Here is a 20,005-nt window from a genome sequence, read left to right as displayed (position 1 = left end):
TGTTGGGAATTGAACCTGGGTCTTCTACAAGAGCAGTCAGTGCTCTTAGCTGCTGGTTCATCTCTTTAACCCAAGGATTACAATTTTTTTAAAAAATTATTTTTTTCTTTTATGTGTATGTATGTATTTCCTGCAAGTAGGTAAGTGCACCCATGCCATGCAATGCCTGTGGAGATCAGAAGAAGCTGTTGGATCCCCTGGGACTGGAGTTACAGACAGTTGTTAGCTGCCATGTGGGTGCTGGGACTCGACCCCGGGTCTTCTGCAAGAACAACCAATGTTCTAAACCTCTGAGCCATCTCTCCAGCCCCAAGATTACAATATTTTTAACTATTACCTTTTGCTTCTGAGATAGAGTCTCTGGCCCAGCCTGGCCTCAAACGTACTGTGTCAATGAGAACAACCTTGACCTTCTGAAAATTTTGTCTCCACTGAACGGTGCTGGGGTTATAGACATGTGCTACCCTACCCAGTTTATGGGGTGATGAGGATAGTGACTACTTACCAAGCACTTGGCCATCCAAACAACATCCCCAGCCTCAAAACGAGGATTTTGGTGAAGAGGAAGCTGAAGAAAATGTTCCAGTGAAGAAATCTACGCAAGATATTCAAGCCTACAATGCAAAAAATTAAGCAAGTGGTCAGTGGTATGATGCTTGCTTAACATGCACAAAGTCTTGGGTCTGATGTTTGGCAGTATAATCAAAATCAAACAAAATAACCAGAATGGAAAAGACTCAAAACCATCCACATCAAGATCTAAAACCCCCAAATCCTTTAAAAACAGAAAACTAAAGTAAAAACCAAAAAGCCAAGGGAACAAAAACTTCTCTAAAAAATTAAATGGACCTAGTTCTGTGAAAGATGTTAAAATAAAAATACAGGCATGTACAGAAAAAGTACACTGAGTTATCCTGGTCTCCACAGGTAAATAAAGCCCAAAGACAGAGAAAGGAAACAAGAGAGAATATAATCAAACACTCCAGACTGAAATCTTCTAGTGTTTTTTTTTAATTTGTTGATTGCGTTGTTCTGTTTGTTTTAAATTTTTATTTATTATGCGGGGGAGTGTGACACAGCAAGAGTGTGAGGTCAGAAGACAATTATATGGAGACAGGCCTCTCCTTCCACCTTTATGTGGGTTCCAGGGAACGAACTCGGGTTGCCAGGCTTCTGCAGCAAGTGTTTTACCCAATGAGCCATCTCACTGACTCTCTTGTCTTTTGGAGAAAAAGTCTCAATGCAGCCTAGGCTGGTCATGAAATCAAATCCTCCTGCCACCTCTTCCTGTGTGCTGGGATTATAGGTATATGCCATCAATCTCAGTTTATGTCTTTTGTCTTAACTTCAATTCCCTCTGACTTGCCTACTCCATTCCAGGCTAGAAACAATCTCTCTTAATCTGCTAACTAACCATTTTCTTCTGACTGTTGTGATTCGGTGAACTTTACATGTTGCTTTATATTACATGTGCATCTGCATCATTTCTTTGTTTTTTAAAAAGTATTTTATTATTTTATTTTCTATGTATGAATGTAATGCCTGCATGTATATAAATGCACCCATGCCATGCAATGCCCACAGAGGTCAGAAGAAAGCGTCAGGTCCCCTGGAACTGGAGTTGCGGAAGGTTGTTAGCTGCCACGTGGGTGCTGGGAATTGACCCTGGGTCCTCTGCAGGAGCAGTCAGTGCTCTTAACCACTGTGTTATGTCTCCAGCCCCCTCTTTGACTGTTTCTTAAATCACCTTTTTTATCTTCTTAACTTCTCATCTGAATAAATTAAAAATAAGTGATTCTCTTATAGCATGACAGCATAGCATCTAAATAGGAACCCCAAAGAATGCATATAATAGCTACTCAGACTAATAAGTGCACTGAGTAAAGTCCATAGGTTTCAAACTCACCATACAAACATTAATTACAGATCTGTAAACTAGCAACAAACCGTTATAAATTGAACTCTGAAAAGAATGATACTGAGGGGTCAGGTGGAGGGGTGCTCATCTTTAATTCCAGCACTTGAGAGGCAGAGGCAGGCATATCTCTGTGAGATGGAGGCCAGCCTGGTCTACAAGTGAGTTCAACTCATCTGGGGTTACAGGGAGACCTTGTGTAAGAGAAAAAAAAATGGAATAATACTTAGAACAGTGATCTTATTAGTGCTCATATAACTGGATATCTACATGCAAAGTAAAAAACAGCTATCTATTGATGACTTCTGATGTAACTTTATTATGGTCACTTAACATACTTTGTATGCTTTCAACTTACCTAAGCTTGAGGGTTTTTTTTCTTCACGTACTTTAAACCTTAGGAACATACTTATTTAGGATTTTTAATTGTGTCTTCTTAGTGAATTGATCACTTTGTAAATCTGTAATTTTAGGGGGGCACACTAGGTATTGAATCCATAGCCTTGCACATGCTGTCAAGTGTTCCAACACTGAGTTACACAGTCTCAGTCTTGTAATGTCTTGTATTCTTTTTAGAAAGACATAGGCTTAATAAAACAAACAAACAAAAATAATAAATAAAAAACACATTAGCTAACAAGTAAACATTACTTTTTTGGAATATGAAAATTGCATTGGTTCATTATGAAAGAAATTTGGGGATGAAACCCAAAATAGGGTCTTTCTTAGTCTATAGCCCAGGCTGGCTAGGAGTTCACTGTGTGTAGCCAGGTAGTCTCAAACTCATGACATTCCTGCCTTCGTTCCTGAATTCTGGGATTATAGGCATGAGTCACTATGCCTCCACTCATGAAAATTTTTGAGGAGCATAAATGAGAATAAAGAAGAAATAGGAATCTTTCAAGTATTACTTTCCAGAGAAAACCACTTTTAACAATTAACATTTCTATTTTTACAATGAGCCTTCTTTTCTCTAATACTACCCTTATTAAGTCTACTTTAATATTAAGATAGCCATTACAAATTCCTTTTCATGACTATTTGCATGGTATATCCTTTGCATAATTTTACTTTTTAACCTATCTAAGTCATTTTAGTTAAACTGGGTTTCTGGAGGCCAGCACAGAAATTCTTCTAATGCCAGAATAATAGGCTGGAGAGGTGGCTCAGCAGTTAAGAGTGTGTACTGCTCTTGCAAAGGACCTGAGTTTTGTTCCCAGCATCCATGTTGAGTGTCTTACACCCACCTGTAACTCCAGCTCCAGGAGGAATCCAATACCTCTGGCCTCCGTGGGTACCTGCACTCACAGGCACACACCTACATGTACACACATAAAAATAGTAAGTCTTTAAAATAAGAGTAACAACTTTGTTGCAATATTGGGGGTCCTCAGGGATGGGGGGTGAGGCAACGGCAACAGTTGGATGACATGCAAACACCGGAGACCAGGTTCTGTGACGCAGATCTAAAGTTTATTAGGAAGTGCAGCAGGCTTTATAGGGACTAGGTACCGATCACCAGGCTCCACGAGTGCCACCATAGCCAATCACCCTAAAGGTGAGGCCAACCGTTGCTGAGACTGCACCACGAGGGACTGGGCAGGCTTTGTACAGCAAGAACAAAGAAATGGGGAATTCACTGGGTGGGGCAACATGGGTTGAGGGTCAGGCCACCTTGGAGTGTGCTCACAAGGCTTGAGCTGATGATCCTGTGGGTTCATCGTGCCTTTACCAAGGCCACCAAGTAAATCCCCAAGCCAGGACTCTCCTCACAACTTGGCTCACTTAATTGGTGTTTTTAGACCATTTGCGTTTAATTTATCATCGATATGGTTGGATTTAGGTCAGTTGGTTTATTGTGTATTTTCTGTTTGTCACTGTCTGCTCTCTTGTTCCCTTGTATTTTTTTCCCTCTTTGCCTTCTTTTGGGTCATTTGAATAGTTTCAGTACTCCACTCTATTTAATATGCCTTTCTGGTTATTCTACGTCCAACTTCTATGAGATCAGTGTTTTGAGAATCTATACGTGAGATCATGAGTTATGTGTCTTTCTGTGCCTGGCTTATTTCACTTAATACAATGATCTATAGTCCCATCCATCTTGTCACAAATAACGGGATTTCATTCTCTTTGTTGCTGTACAGTGTTCCATTGTGTATATCCGTACCAAATTTTATTTATCTGACACTGAGGTTGTTCCATTTCTCAGCAACAGTAACATGGGAGCACAGATGTCTCTTTTACACACTGACTACAATTCCTTTGGCGATTATACATATAACATATAATATATATGTATATATACATTTATTCTATATAGAGATGAGTGGGACTGCTGGATTATTTGGTAGTTTGCTATTAATTTGTTGTTGTTGTTGTTGTTGAGATAGGTGTCATGTAGCCCAGGTTGGACTTGAACTCACTAAACAGTGAGAATGACTTTGGATTCCTGATTCTTCTGCCTCCACATTCCAAGTGCTGGGATTACAGGCATCAACCACCACACTGTTTATGTGGTACTAGGGATCAAACCCAGTGCTTTGTGCATGCTAAGCAGGCACTCTACCAACTGAGCTATATCCTAAGCCCCTCCACTATTAATTTTTTTATGCACCTCTGTTATTTTCCCATGACTTTACTAATTTGAATTCCCATCAACAATGTGTAAGGGTTTCCTTTTCTCCACATCCTGGCCAGTATTTGTTATCTTTAGTCATTTTGATAGTAAGCCAGTCTTCTTAGGGTGAAGAGATACCTTATTGTGGTTTTCATTTTTTTTATTGATTTCTTAGCAATGTTGAGAATTTTTTAATATACATGTTGGTCATTTATATGTCTTTTAAGAAATATTGTGTGCATGGATGTACATTATATGTGTGTCTGTGTGTGAGGGTGTGTGCATGCTACAGCACATGTGTGGAGATCAGAGGACAACTTTGGCTGTGTTGGTCCTTGCTTTTCACCTTGTCTGAGGCAGGTTCTCTTGTTTGCTGCCATGCTGTAAATTTCAGGCTAGCTGACCTGCAAGCTTCCAGGGGATCCCCCTGTCTCTGCCTCCCATCTGCTGGGATGACAGATATGCACCGCCATGTCTGGTTTTTATGTGGGTTCCAGGGATCCAAACTCTGGTTGTCAGGCTTTCTCAGCAAGCACTTTCACCCACTGAGCCATCACCCTGGCTCTGTATGTCTTCTTTTGAGAAATATTTATCCAAGCCTTTTAAATCATATTTTGTTATTTGTATTTTATGTGTATGAGTATTATGCCTGCATGTAAGTATAACCATACAGAGGACAGAAGAAGGCATCAGATCCCAAGGAACTGGAGTTATGGATGGTTGTTAGCCATCAGGTGGGTGCTTGGGATTTGAACCTGGGTCTTGTGCAACAGCCAGTGCTCTTAACCACTGAGCCATCTCTTCAGTACCAATGATTTTGTCATTTTTTAAAATTCCTTATATATTTCGCATATCAGCTTATCAGATATATAACTTGAAAATATTTTCTCCTATTGTGTGGCTTATTTCTTCACTCTGTTGTTTCCTTTACCGTGCAGAAGCTTGATTGTTTAATGAAATACTGTCTCTGTATTTTTATTTTTGTTTCCTATGCTTTTGAAAGTCTTGTAAAAAAAAAAAAAAACCCTTGGGCTAAGTGTGGTGGCACATACCTTTAATCCCAGCCTCAGGAGGCAGAGGCAGGCAGATCTCTGTGAGTTCAAGGCCACTACATAGTCTAAAAAAAAAAAAAAAATCCTTGCCCATTCCAATGTTCTCAATATTTCCAGTAGTTTCAGGTCTTATATTTAACTCTTTAATCCATTTTGAGTTTATTTTTGTAACTAGTGAGGAAGTCCAGTCCTACTTCCTTTTTTTTTTTTCATGTTTGGATATACAATTTTCCCAGCAGCATTTACACAATTTGTGTTCTAGCACCTTTGTGTCAGATCGGTTAGTCATAGATTTGTGTTTACTTACAATAAAATATCTGAAAAAAGCAACTTAAGGAAGGTTCATTTTGCTCACAATCTGAAGAGAGGCCATCCTGGCTCAGAAGGGTTGGTGACAGGAGTGAGGCAGCTGGTCACATTCTGTCTGCAGTGAGGAAGAGGTGATGGACAAACACTAGTGCTCAGCTCAGTTTTCCCTTTTTATTCAGTCCAGGACCATAGCCTATAGGATGGTGCCACCCACAGTTAAGTAGGTCTTCCCATCTCACTTAACCTGATCTATAAATACCTCACAGGTTTGAAGAGGCTAACCTACTCTAGACAATGCCTCACAGGCATGTCCAGAGGCTTCTCTCCTAGGGAATTCTAGAGACTGTTGACCACATAAACCATCACATGAGTGCATTTTTATGATAGTGCTATGCTGCTTTGATCACTACAGTTTTGTAGTATATTTTAAAGTAAGCCTGTTTCATTCTTTTTGCTCAAGATGGCTTTGGCTATTGGCAGCTTTTTATGGTTCCATACACATTCTACACATTCTAGGATTGCTTTTTTTTAAGCTCTGTGAAGCAAGTCATCAACATTCCATTTTCTATTTCTTCTCTTCACATGATTTCATTCCTTTGCTGAAAAATTAATTGTATTTCATGTGCTTATTTTTACTTCATGTAGCTTAGTTATAATACCAGCTTTAAAGCTTTTTTCTGGGGTCAGGCATAGTGGCACACACCTTTAATCCCAGCACTTGGGAAGTAGAGGCAGGCAGTTTGAGGTCAGCCTGTTTTACATAGTGAATTCCAGGCCAGTTGGAGCTACAGGGAGACCCTGTCTCAAAATACAAAATAAAATAAAACAAAGGAACAACAAAAATCCCTTTGTCTGATCATTTTAACATACATCATCCTGAGGTTAACACCTATTGTTTGGATATGAGTCTTCTAAAAATCCTTTAAAAAGTGGTTTTAGTTTTTGGGTTTTTTTTTGTCTTTTTTTGAGACAGGGTCTCCCTCTAGCCCCAGCTGGCCTGGAATTCCCTAGGTAGAGCAGGCTGGCCTGGAACTCACAGAGATCCACCTGCCTCTGCCTCCCAAGTGCTGGGATTAAAGGCATGCGCCACCACGCCCAGCAAAATGTGTTATTTTAAAAAACTTTATTTTTATTTTATGCGTACGAGTGTATTGCCTGCATGTACGTAAGTGTACCCGTGTCATGCAATGCTCACAGAGGTCAGAAGAGGGGGTCAGATCCCCTGGAACTGGAGATACTGATAGCTGTTGGACACTATATAGGGGCTGGAAGTCCAACTTGGGTCCTCTGTAAGAGCAGTCAGTGCTCTTAACTATTGAGCCATGTCTCCAGCCCCCAGAATGTTATTTTTTTTATATATATAATTATTTTGTTTTGTTATTTTAGTAGGCAACCAACCACACTGGCTTTGGGCTGCAAGTTTTAAAAAAATAAGTCTGTAGACAATGTTTCTAATCTATTCAGATCTTTGTCAATGTGGATTTATATATCCATTACACATACACATCCACCTCCACATACACCTACAACTTGTGTGGTCTTTTGAGGAACCGGAGACAGTTTTGACTACCCTACCCGGTGACTGGCATGGAGTGGGCAGAGGTCAGGAATGTTGCTAAACATCTTAGAGTGCACAGGACAGAACAATGAATTATGTGGTCCAAGAGACCAGAAATGTAGAGATCGAGAGCCTTTAATTCAGTTCTCAAAGCTTTTGCTGTCTTGCCCTAGGCCTGTCTCAAGCATATGCTGCTCCAGGGTGAACTTGGGACTTGTGGAACCCCTTATTTCTAGGCTGTTCTCTTCTTCAGCTCACTTCTCTTAGGATCCTCTCTTTACTCCCGTCCACAGGGGCCTCTTCCAGTTCCGTGCATAGATAGGTTCTTCAAAGAGTTTCAACACCCTGTATCACTGCTACTAAGGAATTCTGCCATGCATTCTTGCCCTTCAGGAAAAGCCACAAGAGAAAAGAGGGAAAAGATGGAAAGTTCTCCTACGTGTTGCTTCTTTGAATCTTGACTCCACACTACAGTTTGTCCATTGTATTCACTTTTTTAAGTCTGAGGTAGTATTTAAATATATATTTTGTCCAGATTTTGATTTGTAATCAGCAGGAGACAAAGACCACTGTTAATGCACTCTGTCATGGTCAAAACTAGGTGTTGCATTCTGATATTTAATGTAAGAAAAATGCTGAAGATATTTGTAAAAATATGTAAAATTAATAGGATGAAAGTCTTGGAGATCACATGGTCCACTGGAACTCCATCAGCATTGCCTGGGGGAGGAAGAGGATAGAGTGCTAAGTATAGACAACTAATCAAGTGTATTCTTAAAATAACAGACCACCGTCAAAACTCAAGCACTCAAGTTATGTTGAGATGTCTTGATATCTTTTCTCATATTCTTCTTCAGGGGGTAACTGCAAAAATATCCCTCCATGCTGTCGAGGATAGTGATTTAGACATCATTCTACTCAGAGTGCTAGGCATTCCATGGAGCAGTCAGTGCCAAAGGTAGTGGGATATGGGTGGACTTGCTGTTACTGGCCCCTGCTTCAATTAGAGTAGCTATGTTTTTATTTTTATTTTTTCATGTTTGATTGTTACAATAACTAAATCTAGGTTGGTAAACGAAAACCACAGAGAGCCACCAGTCTTCAGTAAGGGACCTGGATTTGATCAGCAGTAGCTTTCTGATTTGTAGCCTCTAATGCTTGTAAAACAGCTGACACTGGACAGGAAAGAATGACACTCTTCAGGGATTACCTGGGACACTAGGAAAGTTCAGAGCAATAGGAATACTTCTGTTCACATGCATTTAAAGTGCTTGTCTGAACACTGGAAAATGCAATGCTAGCTCCAGCAGCTGTAGTACTTCTCACTCCCTCACTACCAAAGCAGACCCTCCTTGCTTGATGAATTAAAGTTATCAAACCAAGGTACTACTGTTTACCTTGTGGGAGAATATCTGCTTCTTTTAAGAGGTTCCTGAGAATAGGAAGCATGGAGCAAAAAGGAATTGCTTCTATAGTTGCTTGTAAGTATCAGGCTAGTGATCCAAGCTTCTTCTTTGAGTATCTTGTAACATAGCTTATACAAAGTAAGCTTAACAACTTTTAGGATGGTGGGTGGATAGTAATAATCTAAGAGTTCTACTCCCAATCTTCCAATAAATATTTGTAAAGTAGTAAAAAGAAAAGAAGAAGGAAAAGGGAAACGAAGGATAGCAAACAAGCAAGTTAGTTCACAATAATCCCTGAAACAAAAATATAAATCAAATATAGGGGAGAAGTATTTTTAATCACTATACTTTCACCAGTGGCAAGTTAAGAAGCAGAAGTCATATCTCATGCATCTTTTGAATCAGGAAAGTACATCTGGAAAACAGGCAGAACTGTGTCAGAGCTCCCCTCTGTTCTCTTTCTCACTGCCCACAGTTTGAGACCACAGAGCTTCATTAACTTCTTGCTAAGTAGCTACCATGTGAAAATAGATTTCTGAATGGTCAGGTTGTCCCCTCTTGTCATTAACAGCCCTTTTTAAAATACTTGATTTATTATTTTTATGTTATGAGTGTATCACTTGCATGTGTATAAGTGCACCCATGCCATGAAATGCCTGTGGAGTTCAGATGAGGGTATCAGATCTGCTGGAACTGGAGTTATGGACAGTTGTTAGCCCCATGTGGGTGCTGGGAATTGAACCTGTGTCCTCTGCAAGAACAGCCAGTGCTCATACTGCTGAGAAAGCTCTCCAACCCATTAACAGCCCCTTTTAACCAATTAAGTTTTTTAAAAATTTTATTATTTTTATCTTATGTGTGTGCATGTATTGCCTGCATGTAGGTAAGTGCACCCACGTCATGCAGTGCCTGAGGAGGATAAAAGAGGCTGTCGGTTCCCCTGGAACTGGAGTTACAGACAGTTGTTAGCTGCCATGTGGGTGCTGGAATTTGAACCCAGGTCTTCTGCAAGAACAGTCAGTGTTCTTAACCGCTGAGCCATCTCTCCAGCCCCCAATTAAGTTTTTACACTTCCTAGTGCATAATAGGGCTAGGATAAAGAGAATGGGGATTGTAATAGTTCTAAATTCATTTTTATTTTATGTGTTTTGCCTGCATGTATGTAAGTGCACCTGTGTCATGCAATGCCCATTTAGACCAAAAGAGTGTGTCAGATTCCCTGGAATTGGAGTTATGGACCGTTCTTGGCTGCTATGTGAATTCTGAGACCCAAACCCTGGTCCTCTACAAGAGCAGCTGGTACTCTTAATTGCTGAGCCAGTTCCCTAGCCCTGAAAGACATTGTCTTACTGTAAGAAAGAATATTTTAAATCAGAGTTGGGCATGGTGGTGCATGCCTTTAATCCCAGCACTCAGGAGGCAGAGGCAGGCAGATCTCTCTGAGTTCAAGACCAGCCTGGTCTACACAGTGCGTTCCAGGCCAGCTGGGGCCATAGGGAGACTCTGTCTCAACAAGACCAAGAAAAAAAAAGAATTCCAAAGTAATTAAAAGTTTATGGGTACAACAGAAGATAAGAAAAATGGCTGGGTGAAAGCACTAAACATATGACCAACAATATTCTTTCTTATGACTGATCATAAAATATTAAAAAAAAGTTCCTATTTAGGGTGGCAACAAATCTTTAGAATATTCAGAAGTAATCTCAGTGAGAAATATGCATGGCCAAGGTAATCACATTTAAGAAATTTTTTTTTGTTGTTGGTCTTTCTGAGACAGGGTCTCCCTGGAACTCACTATGTAGACCAGGCTGGCCTTGAACTCACAGAGTTCACCTGCCTCTGCCTCCCGAGTGCTGGGATTAAAGACATGTGCCACCACGCCCGGCTTAAGAAATACTTTTAAAATTTTGTATGAAAGTTACCAATTCCTCACTGAGAAGATGGTATACCATAAATATTCTTTCTAAGTTAAGTTATACATTTAAAATATTTGCCAAGTATGTTAGTACATGTCTGTAGTCCTAGCTGCTCAGGTGGCAGAGTCAGAAGGATCACTTTAGCTTAGGCTTTCAAGGCCAGCCTGGGCAACATAATGAGAAACCAGTTCAAAAGTAAATAAAACAAAATAATCGCAGTTAAAATGGCAACAGGTGTAGAGGGAGGAGGTGCTTGAAAAGTTATTCTATAAATCAAATTGAAGAATAAATGGTTAAAATAACTTACACACTAAAAAAAAAAGAGAAAAGAAAAATAACAAAGGATAATTTTGTTTAATGACTGGTTGTATGTATATGGTAGTGGCCCCATAAGATAATCTTGTATGGGCTGGTGGTGTACCTCACTGGTAGAGTGTGCACACAGCAGGTGTGAGATCCTGAGTTCAATTCCCAGCACTAAATAAATAAATAATCATGTTCTGGTAACATGCATAGGCATTTATAGCAGTTAAGTACACGCTACAATGTTTGCCCAATAATTACCTAAGGACATACTTGTCAGAACATACTCTTGTTTTCTCTCTCTCTCTCTCTCTCTCTCTCTCTCTCTCTCTCTCTCGTGTGTGTGTGTGTGTGTGTGTGTACTCGGGTTATCAGGCTTTTGAGTCAAGCACTTTTACCTGCTAAGCCATCTCACTTCTCCATATTTCTGTTCTTAAGAAATGCGCAACTACGTATCTATAATGGAATAGTTCAGGAATATATATAATTATGTGGAACAATTCATGTATAATAAAAAGGCATAACTGTCAATAAGAAAAGTGTTGTTTAGGAGCTGGAGTGATGGCTCAGTGGTTAAGAGCAATGACTGCTCTTGCAGAGGACCCAGGTTTGATTCCCAGCACCCACATGGTGCCTAACAATTGTCCATAGCTCCAGTTCCAAGGGATCTGACCTCCTCCTCTGACCTCTGTGGGCATTGCACTTACCTACATGCAGGCATAACACTAATACATATAAAATAAAATAATAGGGCTGGAGAGATGGCTCAGCGGTTAAGAACACTGGCTGTTCTTGCAGAAGACCCGGGTTTGAATCCCGGCAGCTAACAAGTGTCCGTAACTCCAGTTCCAGGGGATCTGACAGCCTCTCTGTCCTCCGATGGCATTGCACCACACGGGTGCACTTACCTACATGCAGGCAATACATGCACACACATAAAATAAAATATTTTTTAAAAGGGGTTGGGGATTTAGCTCAGTGGTAGAGCACTTGCCTAGCAAGCGCAAGGCTCTGGGTTTGGTCCTCAGCTCCGAAAAAAATAAAATAAAATAAAAAATAATAAAAATATTTTTTAAAAAGAAAAGTGTTGTTTAATGTTGCTAACAAAATTGTTTATCAATCTGAGGGACTGGCAAGATGGCTCAGTGGATAAAGGTGCTTGCTGCAAAGCCTGACAACCTGAGTTTGATCCCCAGAACCCACATGATGGAAGGAGAGAACCAACTTTCATAGTGTCTTCTGACTTCTATACATATGCTGTTGCACAGGTGCATCCACACACAGATACTACCCTCCACAGAGAACATGGTTTAAAATAACCATTTAGCGCCAGGCATGGTGGTGCAGGGCTTTTAATCCCAGCACTTGGGAGGCAGAGGCAGGCAGACTGCTGTGAGTTCAAGGCCACCCTGGTCTACATAGTGAGTTCCAGGACAGGTGGGGCTACAGGGAGATGCTGTCTCAAAAAGATTAAAAAAAATTTTTTTCAAAGATTGAAAAAAATTTGCAATTAGTAAGAGAAAGGTTAGAATTTTGTATGTATACATAAAGATTCAAATCAATTTTAAAAATCCCAATAGATGAATAGATGTAAAACATAAATTAATGCATAGAAAAATCAATAGTCAATAAACATGAAAAACTTCAACCTCATAGCTAAACATATGCAAATTAATACAATGAATCCCAGTACAAGGATTCTTCCAGAGCTGGAAAGAGAACAAAACCCTGTAAACTTGTAGTAGCATTTGAGATACAATGTGGTAAAGCAATGTGTATCAAAAGCATTTAAACTGTGGTGCTAGAGGGATGGCTCAGCAGTTAAGAGCACCTGCTGTTCTTGCAGAGGGCTTGAGTTTGGTTCCTAGCACCCACACAGGGCAGGTCATAACTGCTTGTAACTCTAGCTCCAGGGGACCTATTGCCCTCTTGAGGCCTCTGTGGGCAATGGCACACATGCGGCATACATTCAAATAAATGTACACACATAAACACAAATAAAATTAGAATAAATCTTTAAAATTTTTTAAAAAAATTTTGGTCTTCTGAGACAGGGTCTCCCCGAATCCCCAGCTGGCCTGGAACTCACTATGTAGACCAGGCTGTCCTTGAACTCACAGAGATCCTCCTGCCTCATGCTTTTAATCCCAGCATTTGGGAGACAGAGGCAGGTGGATCTCTGTGAGTTCAAGGCTAGCCTGGTCTACATAGGGAGTTCCAGGCCAGTCAGTACTACATAGTAAGACCCTGTCTCCAAAACAAACAAAATGTTACATTTAGGGTAAATATGTTTATAAGACTATAATAGTCTGAACAAAAAATGATACATAAAAATTATATATACAGCATATAAAACAAACAAATGTTTGTAGGGGCTGGGGAAGAGGGTGGTGGTGGGAAAGACCAAAAGAGAAACTCCGAGCACATCAACAGTGTCTGTAATTGGGTGGTGAAAATATGGGTGATTTTTGCTTTCTGCCTACTTTTCAATATTTTCCAAAATTCTATTTTCTAAAATAGCATGTGCTATTTTCAGAATGAAAAGAAAAACATGATTATTGCTTTTTAAAATCCTAGCTTTTGTTCTAGGGAATGTAGGAAGCAACAAAGTTAAGAACACTTCAGAACAAATGTATAAATTCAACAATATTTATACTACATGTAAATAAAAAGAAGTGGAGTACATAAAGGCTTAAGGCTATTAATAAAGAGTATACAAACTCAAAGGCATGGTGGCATTCCTTGTAATCCCAAGACTTGGGAGGTGGAGGCAGGAGGATCAGGAGTTCAAGTTATCTTCAGCACATAGAGAGAAAGAATATATGCTGATAGGAAGGTCTGAAGAATTTTGAGTTATAGAGATTTCATATTTCAGGAGGTATTTGAATAATGGGTGGTGAAATGTCAGGAACAAGCATGTTTCTGTTTCCAGGCATTTGGAATAGAGGTCTGATTCCAAGTCAGGACTGATGCGTGATAAAAGTTGTGATGAAGAAAGGAAAGTAAATATTGGGTGAAGAGTTGATCATTGCCAAAAAAGGCAACACGCCAGTTGAAGGGATTTAAAGAGAAAGACATAAAAATCTGAAAAGCAATAGGTCAGAAAGCACGCTTAGCCTCGGAATTTAGTGGAGTGAGAAGCTAAAGAAATTAGGGAGGCAGAAGAAATCTGGATGGGAGACTCTGGAAAATGAGAACAGCCAGCTATGTGCATTACTATGTGCATTACCCTGATCTGGGTTTCCCTCTCTTACTGTGATCACAAAGACCATCTCAGGAGGTTCACAAACATAAAATCCCTCACCCTGGGACTAAATTCTAACAGTAGCCATTGGCTTGTGTGATAACAAGGTCCTCAAGATGGCAATGCAGAACGTAGGGGAAAGTAAGTGCTTTATAGAAATCTGCTTCTCTCTCTCTCCGTTCTATTTGTAGGGTCAATGCAAGTATTTCTGCAGTTGAATGGAATAGCAGCTCCTAAGAAATACAAAACAGATGTTGGAGGAGAGCATTCCAGGGTGAGTCAGGAGAAGCCTTAAGGCACTGTGTGCTCACAAGCTTGCCCTATACTTTTCCTTGCTGTAATCTTGACAGATTCCTGCATCTCCAACTTTGCCTAGGCAGCATAGAGGCTGTAGTAGATCTAAAAATGTCAAACTACATTTACTCCCAAGCCTGAATGCTCTGTGGAAAGAAAAATATCTTGGCTGATCTCAAAAGAAATACTCTAAGAAAAGGAACATATTCTTCCTTATCCACTTTTCAGAGCCAGAAAAACACGTAAAAATAAACTACTTTTGGGTAAATATTAATCATATAAAACCAACCTCTTGAAACAGAACTGAATCTAAATTCTCACAACTTTCTATTTACTAAAGTTGTTCAGAATCGGGTGAAGCTGTTCTATTTACTAAAGTTGTTCAGAATCAGGTGAAGCTGTTCTAGATTTTAAAAAAGTAATGCCCTTCGGAAAGTTATATTAACCATAATAAGTATCATACTTTCTTGGAAATGTTAGCTAAAGTTTCTATAGGAACTTAAGCCACATCACATTCTTAACACATCTGTGGTATGCATTTTTGGAATAGCATGCAATTTATGGCACTAGATTACAGTAGATGTTCAATTTACAGTACGTACTTGAATTTTTTATGTATTCTGAAGATAGCATTAAAATGATTAAGGCTGAGAAAATATAAAAATATAGGTAATGGGCTGGAAAGATGGCTCAGCAGTTAGAGCACTTGCTGCTGTTGCAGAGGACCTGGGTTCAGTTCCTAGAATTTACATGGGGACTCACGACTATCTGTCACTCCAGTTCCAGGGGATGTGATGCCCTCTTCTGGCCTCCATAGACACCTGTATACATGCAGTGCATATATACAGTTGTAGGCAAATGCCCATACACATAAAATATAAATATTTAAAAATAAGTAAAATGTGTTTATATAAGAATGTAATAAATTTATAATTATTTTAAAAATAATAACTGCATGATTAGAAGAAGCATTTTATTACAGCTTTAACATATTCAGTAACACATTCCAGAGCAGGGATACATCTCTTTCAAAAGTGGCTGTAAATTTTTGGGTTCACAGTTATTAATAGTTATAAAATATTGAACTAAGTATGAATCCTGTAAGACACAAAATTGAATGAGTTTTTATGCTTTAAAGAAGATCTCCATTTCATTTTAAAATATGCTGTCCCCTCGCTTTTTGAGACAGGGTCTCTCACTGACCTGGAATTTGCTAGTTAGACTAGGCAGGCTGACCAATGAGCTCCACTGACCTGCCTGGCTTCCACCTTCCCAGCAATAGGATTACAAGTTCATGCAGCTTTTTTGGCTGTGTGTGTGTGTGTGTGTGTGTGTGTGTGTGTGTGTGTGTGTTCTAGAGATCCAGTTCAGAGCTTCATGTCTGCACAGCAAGCACTTTACCAACTGAGTTATCTTCCTGGCCCCACATTCCTTTACCTGTTTAACACATTTTACAATTCTTTTTTACAAAATTGTTCTGCTGAAATAAAGACATTAGCATAAGTCCATTTGTTATTCCTTTACAGTGCTTCATTGTAGATATCTTCTTTTATTATGGGTAATATAAACAAAGTATAAACTGTTTCCAATTTCTCTTTCTCCATACTTACTTGTGAATAAATCTTTTTCTGAAATACAGCAGTTTTTTTTTCTATTTCTGAGAAACTACCCCAAAACAGTAAATCAAAGCAGGAATCATTTTATTATTTTATTATTATATGATTCTGGTGTACAGGCTGTGCTTGAAGTGAAGTGATTAGCCAATCTCTTACTCTCTTACCCTCTGTACCATCAGAAACTGGGGTGGCGGGCCATGGTAGTAACAAGTCTATAATCTGAGTATCTGAGAGGGTAAGGAAAGACAATTACAAATTTAAGGACAGTCTGAGCTACATAAAAGACCCTAAATGGCTGGGCATGGTGGTGCACACCTTTGATCCTAGCAGAGGCAGGCAGATCTCCGTGAGTTCGAGGCCAGCCTGGTCTACATAGTAAGTTCCAGCCTACAGGGAGACCCCGTTTCAAATCTCCGTGAGTTCGAGGCCAGCCTGGTCTACATAGTAAGTTCCAGGACAGTTGGGCCTACAGGGAGACCCCGTTTCAAAAAAAAAAAGAAAAAAAAGACCCTGAATGGGGTTGGGGGAAGGTAGCTGGGCTTCTGGACTGAGCCACATCTGAGGTCTTTGTTTTCAAGGTCTGATGAAATCTGTCTTGTTCTCCTCATGCCATGGTGATCTCAGGTTAGCCCAACTTTCCAGAGCACAAAACTGTTGCCAGACATGCTCAAAGTTTAGGCCTTCTGTTGCCATAGGGCCACTCCTGTTACATTCTACTGGTTAAAGACTCAGTCTAGATTCAGTGTGGGTGGAAACTCCATTAGAGTGTGAACATCAAGAGACATAGTTCATTGGGGGCAATCTTAGGAGGCTACCTCTCACACCTATGTTTATGAACAAAATTCTATAAACACTAAACCAAGCGTGTTTCCTAACAAATAACCCAAAGCAAAGGAATGCTCAATTTAATTATCTTTCGGTATACCTAAGTCTACCCCACTCTAATTTTTCCATGATCTCTCTCAAACACGCCACATTCAAATTCCTGTAGCACTGTAGCTTTTCCATTTGATTCTAGCATGGGTCTCATCTAAACTAAATGCTTCCAGATGTCTGAGTCCCCACATCCAGAAAAATTTAAAAATATGACCAATTTAGTGTATGTATTTGCATAGAATTACCAACTCTATAATCTTTAATTGCCAATTATGAACCTTAAAAAATATTTCAGGAACTGGAGGTGTAGTTCAGCAGCAAGGCACATGTGTGGCCCTGGGTTCAATTCCTAGGAACAGTAGCACACCAAAAACCAATCCTTAAAGAATGTTTGTTTAGTTTTTTTTAAAGTGCAGTAAAGAGAAGTTCAGATTAAAAGATAATCTTAAATTAGTTCTGTTTATGAAAATGTATTACATCTTCAAATGTTTTTTCTTTGTTAGACAATTTCATGAACTTGCAAATGTGGAATACCTAATGGAGTTGCCTGCTATCCTTGCACCAGGGTCATGTTAACCTTTCCTTTATCACTTCAGATTTAGCTGTACGTGCACGGCTACTGTGATCATTACGGAGGTCTTTATTTTTCTCATTTTGTGGCAAATCATGAATCTTCCAAGGGCTGCCAATGGTTCTTGGATCTGCTGTTTGGGAATGGCTAGCCAACTCATTGCTATTAAATACTGTCAAGGCCCTTTTTACCCAACCTACAAAAATCACTTTACGTCTTTCCCTAGAAACTATAATCATATTGATCCCTCCTTTACAAGGAATCATTTAATCCTGTCAATGCAAATCATACAGTTGTTAATTACTCATTGTACATCAGGATTGGCTAATGGTAACAGTTATGAGTAGGTGTACTGTTGGGAAACTGTCAAGTACTTGTTTCCCCATCTGTGGTATATGAATAACCATAGCAGAATCTGCTTGAAGCTTTTAAAAAAGAATTACTTTTATTTATGTGTGTGTGCCACGTGTGTGGGGGATCCCTTGGAGCTGGAGTTACGGGTGGTTGTAAGCTGCCTGATGTGGATTCTGGCAACTGAACTTGCAACCTCAAGCACTCTTCTTTTAAATTTATTTTTATTTTATTTGTATATGTATTTTGCCTGAATGTATGAAAGTGCACCTGTGTGTGTAATGCTCACAGTGCCAGAAGAGAGCATCGGCTCGCCAAGAACTGGAGTTACAGATAGTTGTTTGCAGCCATGTAGGTTCTGGGAACAGAACCTGGGTCCTCTGCAAGTACAGCCGGTGCTCTTAACCACTGACCCATCTCTCCAGTCCTTTATGTGGGGAACTTTTTAATGTAGAAATAAATTTATCTGAGTGCTATGGCATGCACCAGTAGTTTTAGTTACTTGGGTTGACCCATTATAAACAAACATACATCTAATATTAAAAAACAAGTAGTATGTTACAATAATCAGAATAGCCTTGTAGTAAATAAAATATATATCCTTCATGTATACTTTTAGCATCATTGTCAACCACTTACCTTTATTAGCTTAGCTCATGTGTTTCCAATGGGAAAGCAACACACAATGTTCAGTTCTCCGAGAAAACAAAATTCCTAAGAATACCTAAAAATGGTAATAAAATAAAGGACAAGCAGGATTTAGGAAATTTATTTCAGAAAAACTGCCAGATTATTTTAAGCCCTATGCTTAAAAATAAATCTAATTCATATGACTGACTTAAAATACTGGTACCAAGAAGAGTCATTGCAAAAACATTTCAAATTCATATGACTGACTTAAAATACTGGTACCAAGAAGAGTCACTGCAAAAGCATTTCATGAAATACCTGAAGTTTGGTCCTAGTTTTCATCTTTCCTATGATTTTCTGTGAAGATTTACTTTCTTTCTTGATTTATACAGTGGCCTTTATGTCTTAACATTTCTTGTACCTAATAAAATAAAAACAGAAATAAATATTTTCAAACAATGTAATATTTTCCTAACCTCTGGCTCACATTATGTTCAGATACTATGCGATGCCTTTTAATACGGGGACATTTGGTTCATTTGCAGCATTTTCCAATATGGGGCAAAACACCCATATTTTCAACTTCTGGAAACTTTCATTTGACCTATGAACAAACCCAGCGATTGATTATAAGCAAATAAAGTTGGTGTCCTGCTGAACGCAGTGGAAAACATTATCAGAGTAACAAGGGTTTTAGCATCCCTCATCCCACAATAAGGGAACTAAAGTAGGAGTAAATGTGCATTATTTTCATATCCAACATTAGTTCCGATTTAAAAAAAAATCACAATTTTAAGTTTCACTGAATGCTGTCAAGTTGAAACGACAGCATAACGCACCCAGGGCAGAACTAAAAAGTTGGTGCTGGTGTGAGAAAACGAATACGAATGACTTAAAACCATTGATTTTTCTATGAACTTATTTTCCTTCAGTTAAACCGAGCTTGACTTCTATCAACTCTATCTTCCGGAGTCAACATTTTAAGTCTCCCTTGACACACACGGCTTGGGAACGTTGAGCGCTTGGTCCTTTTCCCACTGAATCGTAAACACAACGTGGCTGGGCTCAACTTGGACGGTGGACTACCCCAGAAAAACCACACTGCACTGGTGCTGAAATAAAAAGCTGGTACCTAAGAGGCCTCCCCGCCCCGCCCGCCGCATTTATCTCCTTGGTAAGAGTAACAAGTGCCCTGTTTTCTCCCTGGATTTCTTCTGATGATCCGCTGCAGCCCAGAAGGACGCCGAGCTGAGGCAGCTCTCAGGACCCGGCCAGAAGCTGGGAAAGGTCCGCCTACGCTCGGACCTCCGAGGCTGCTTGGAGCTGCGGGACTCCCCAGAGTCCTGA

General features: G+C 39.6%; 1 long non-coding RNA gene across 5 annotated transcripts in view; it reads right to left on the bottom strand.

The window, feature by feature from the left end:
- LOC103728978 overlaps positions 1 to 20,005 on the bottom strand; it is a 52,085-nt gene that overhangs the window by 31,547 nt on the left and 533 nt on the right. For 3 of the 5 annotated variants that reach the window (XR_003848512.1, XR_003848514.1, XR_003848513.1), the window contains exons 2-4: positions 18,977 to 19,079; positions 18,668 to 18,752; positions 506 to 614 (exon numbers count right to left, since the gene is read on the bottom strand). This is a non-coding gene — a long non-coding RNA (uncharacterized LOC103728978). Of the gene's footprint in view, positions 1 to 505; positions 615 to 8,049; positions 8,172 to 18,667; positions 18,753 to 18,976; positions 19,080 to 19,790; positions 19,989 to 20,005 lie in introns of those variants that run through there. The other 2 variants (XR_607047.2, XR_607048.3) reach the window with 2 other exon arrangements.

Source organism: Nannospalax galili, unplaced genomic scaffold (genome assembly GCF_000622305.1).
Source record: "Nannospalax galili isolate Female #2095 unplaced genomic scaffold, S.galili_v1.0 scaffold511, whole genome shotgun sequence".
Taxonomy (NCBI): Eukaryota; Metazoa; Chordata; class Mammalia; order Rodentia; family Spalacidae; genus Nannospalax; species Nannospalax galili.
Note: the sequence above shows the minus strand (reverse complement) of the source record. Positions and strands in the feature narration are given on the sequence as shown.